This window comes from Dromaius novaehollandiae, chromosome 5, assembly GCF_036370855.1.
Source record: "Dromaius novaehollandiae isolate bDroNov1 chromosome 5, bDroNov1.hap1, whole genome shotgun sequence".
Lineage (NCBI taxonomy): Eukaryota > Metazoa > Chordata > Aves > Casuariiformes > Dromaiidae > Dromaius > Dromaius novaehollandiae.
Window position 1 is genome coordinate 37,169,479 of NC_088102.1, and position 5,005 is coordinate 37,174,483.

Below are 5,005 nucleotides of genomic sequence, written 5' to 3' on the forward strand. Positions count from 1 at the left end.
CTTTTGTTGAGCAGAGAGAGAGAAAGAGAGTGAGAGAGAAAAAAAGAAAAAGGAGGAAAGAAACCACACCACTTCTATTAGAGAGCAAAGTACTTCAGAAACACAAAAAGTCAGAGGTTATTTATAAGAAGAAACTTTTGTAGATAAGAAAAAAGAAATGAGTCACGGTGACACAACATGATGGAATTTAATCCAGCTGTTTGTGTCCTATGGCAACCCCAGATAAGCAATATCAGAAAAATAAATTAGGAAATCCAGATGGCAGTAAATATTGCTCCCATCGATAACAACAGATGCCAGAAGTATTTTGACATATAAACATTTTACTATGTTTCTATACTTTGAATATTACACTTTAAAGTTAAAGGTTGGACAACACACATTTGATCTCTTTTTAAGCTACTCTTTATGCTACTCCTGCTTTTCCTATATTTGCGTTACTTCTCCTTTGGTAGATTAAGTAACATATGTTGGTACATCACATACTTTAAAATAAATCTCAAACCTAATGGCCTTAAAATTCTACATGAGAGCAATTTTCATGTTATTTCTCTTCCAGTTAGCTGTCAGTAAACAAATATTATCTTCCTGTACAGTGGTAATAGCATAGTAATTTTGTACCACCATCCTGGAATGCAAATACTTTAATAGACATTCTGGTCATTTTTAGAACCATTTGGAGCCCTCTCAATATCTGTCTGGAAAAGATAATTTTCCTCAAAATTTTATGAGAAACTAAGGAAATATTTTCTATTGTGAAAGCTGAAAAGTGCAAACTATATTGAAAATGAATGACTCATTTAATGAAAATCAGAATTCACAGTTTTACAAAATCATATTTAGTAAGCATTTTAATAAGAAAACAAAAGCCAGCTCCTACCAAATTCAAAACTAACAACATTTTCCATTATGGAAAGGAGGAAAATTCCTTTCTTTACCAGCTACTGGAAAAGTACACCCTCAGCTAAGAAAATATCTTTTCACATTTGCTTCAAAAACAGCCCTGAGTATTTTCTTCCATGCTACGTTATTCAAGTATTCTTTTGTGATTTTGTTAGCATTAAAGGACAAGTAGCAATTATGAAAGACTTCAAAAATGCACAGGCAAAAAAGAGCTACAGAGCTGACCTAACTCTGGTGCTCCCTAACATATAGGTATTTAACTTTGTAACCCTAACAGTGTTGGCACATGGGCAAGACAGAGTTATACATAAAAATCAGTAGATTAGTAGCTAACCCGTGAATGTGTCATGTTCTTCCAGGCATGAAAATAAACCACTTCCAGAATCCCCTCACTTATCCATTATGTAAGTCTTAGCATAAGTCTTATTTTAAGGAGCAAGAGGGCATGAAGAGGTGCATAGGTCTCATGCCAGTTCTCGGGGCAGAGTGGACATTTCATGATGTTCAGTTTCAGTGCTGGATGCAAAAATTCAGTATAGAGAAAGATAACTACCTGTACCTTTGGTGTCACTAGAGAAGGGGAAACATACTGCTGCCCTAAAATCCAGTTGCTGCAGGAGACATAGGAGTGCCTGGTAGTTACTGCAAAATATTACTGTGGAAAGCCAAAAGACTTTCAGCGGAGGCTATCAAAGTTAACAAGCTCTACAAGTTTCAGTGAAACAAGACACCTCACTGCTCCCAGTGGCAATGTGTTTGCATTCCCATTTAAAGACAGGTGAAATAATAAATCTCAAACTGACAAATTATATCTGTATTTGGAGCACTTGCTTAAATAATAAATCAAACAGAAATAATTGTAGGCTTACTCTCTTTCGCATTGGAAATTTTCTTAAGGGAAGTACCTATCCTGAAATGCCTAAGACTGAGAACTTGCCAGCGACAGCAAGCAGTGCATTACCATCTTTCCTCAGACATCTGTAGGTAACTCTTTCTTCCTGCCTTAAAAGTCTGCCTAGCTACCACATAGCTAAGACACCAGTCGAGGCATTTGTCACCACAGACACACATACGTACCACAAGTGTGGCTGTTCAGATCCAGCTACAGAACATGCCACATTCTAGCTATTTATTGAGTGCTGGTCTTAGAAAAAACATTAAGAATGGAGTTGAGGAAGAAATGCACAAACTAGGAAGCTGACTGATGATCGGACGGCGCAGTATGGTACCTGAAGCTGTGAGACTTCTTTAGATGACTCCCAGGAAACCGATCCAGCACTTACGACTTTTGGATAACAAAACAAGTTTAACTAAAAGATATTCCCAAGAACGGGCCATATTTCCTGGTGGTGTAAATCGACATCATTCTACTGCAGTCAGCTAAAGCATGCTGATATGTGTACAGGAGAATTTGGCTGCCTGCAGCCTGATGGATCTGTCACATTGGTATTTTCTCCATCCAGATAGAATTGGTGTCTAAAAGAAATCATCTTGGTGAAGGCCAACCTGTACAGTTAACTTCATAGGAGGAACTGTGATGTACTTTGTAGGGAAAAAATTCATAACCTGAGAATACATAACTAATTTCTTGCCTTTCCCAGCTGATTATTTTGTATCTGGAGCTTTCCCTTAGCACTGGTATGCTATCTAATTGAATTTAGAAGCCTCTATTGCTTTGAAATTGGGACATATTTATCTCCCAAATTTAATGCCAGAATACTAACCATTTGCATGTAACAAACTGTATGATGTCCACATGATACCTCCTACAGTGTTTTCAAAGGGACTGCAGAGCATTCACTAAAATCCCATCGACTTTACACAAGAAATTTACTTCCTATCACAAACTCCTGCCTTTACAAGCACAAACTTTATTTGCCTAAGCATACCGGCTAGCATTTAATTCATATATGCTGATGGCATCAGGATGTGCTGACACAGGACAGCTCAGGTAGAGAAATCTAAGGGCAAAATTGTCAGTGTCAAGGCTTTTCAAACACTGTTCTAAGACTATAGGTGATCAAAATGAAGGTAGAAAGGCTTTCACAGCCTACTCTCAATATAAAAGGTACAACACACCTCAAAACAAGCCTGTGGATCAAGGAGATACATGCAAGTGTATGAAGACTGGAAGACATCTGAAGGCAGAAATATCTGGCTGAGCATTACTTTTTTGCATTTCGTAGAATGTCCTCCTAAGACAGGTTCGGAGTGCTACAGTGCTGACTAGCCTTTCAGTTGCAGCTATCAACCGTTCAATACTGCTGACATTTTTAGGCAGGTATAACAGAGCAGATGCACCAGAAGCATATAAGAGACCTATACACACACTGCAGTATTTCTTTGCTGAACTTAGATTGTTATCTGGAATATTTGGCAGGAAAGACAGTATCAATTAGAGCCAGGTCACTGTAGCATGAGTGAAGTTGGCTCCAGCCAAAGGGAAACTGTTCCAATTTCTCTGACCTTCTTTGCTTCTGACATCTCATAAAGAAAATAAAACAACAGAACAGCTCTGCAAAAAATGATTCTGCTTATATTTCAAATAGTGTGGGGAGAAAGGGAGGGAAGATTTCTCACCTGTTGCTTATTATCGAGTTAAAGTCAAGAACAGACTCTTCAGTATCCATCTTTTTTTGTTTCTCATGCCGCAAAGGTGGACTCAATCAGTAGACAAAGGCCCAGCACAAAGGCTTGAGCACTGCATAAACGGGTTGTTCATTGGAACAGCATTGTGAATAGGCCCTGAAGTCAGTGAGCTATGACACTTTACTGGTATTTTGTCCACCGAGGGGACATGAGTAACAGTATTAACACAGTAAGAGATCAACAAAAAAAAAAACCATCAAAGGCTTAATACAAAAGTACCACAAGTAGTTTTAGAAATTAAGATATCTAAAACTATTAGCAAGGCTTAAATGACATGGCATTGCTCTTAACCATTACACTTGCAACAAATACACTGCGCTGAGGAATTTTAAGTGGCCAGAAAATGTTCCTTTTTCTCAGACAGGAGTGTATTTCATTCTTTAGTATGGTATTGTGTAGTTGTTTACCTTGCTGACTTTTTAAGTGAAATTTACAATGTTGCAGACTTTGTTGCATAAATGTTTAGACCACTGCACCTGACTAGCTTGGTTCTCCTAATACCTCCCGCAGTATCTGCATCAACTGAGGCACTGCCTCTGCTCCCTGCAGCAACAGGAAGACATACAGGGAGGAATTCAGTTCATCTAAAATCTAGGTGTCGAGCCCATACAAGTTTTCCATGTTACCTCTATAATCAGGGGAAAGAGACAGAAATATCCAGAGAGCAATTCCTTCCATTTTAGGCACTTAACTTTGGAGGAGATAGTCACTCGCTGCAGGCATCCATCTCTCTGCACTGCGTAGAGGAGATGTCCAGGCAACTAGAGTAGATGGCTAACTTTTCGTTGCCTAAAACTAGATGTGATAAATCCCACTTGCAATGCAATACGGACAATTTCCTAAACCACCAGTAAACTACCTCTTTTTTCTATTTGCAGCTTTTCTCCAGAATACAATCCATCTCCCCTCTGCTGCAGTGAGCAGATGAATACACTGCCTAGCAAATGTGTTTTTAAAGAGACTGTGCTGTCCCAGAGGGATCAAGGGCATCAGTGGCCTCCAAGCACAAAACTTGCAATATCAAAGTCAGATTTCCATCTGACTAAAAATGCTAGGATCCTGTGTCCAATAAAGCATCTTTAAACTTTCTTTTCAGATGATGTTTTCATGTTTCCAAATGACTACCAGAAAGAACTTGTCTGAACTCAATTTGATCCTTCAGATTACTGTATTGAGATTCTTTAGTAAGATTGCCTCTTCGTGCTAGCAATGCTGTCCCTTCACAAATTCCTGAGATACAGAAGGGGTTATTTTAGCTTGGTTGAACCCACTGGGGGAAATGGTGTTTGTGTCTCTGTTCTTCCCCAAAAGAGACTATTTCACAAATAACCACAAGTGTCTTTGTATTAACATCCATGACAACCTCAACCTTTAGGAGACTGCAAATAATTGTTCTTCCTGGCATTGAGATTTCTGTACAGAATGTCCATTATTATTCAGACTACTATTTCTT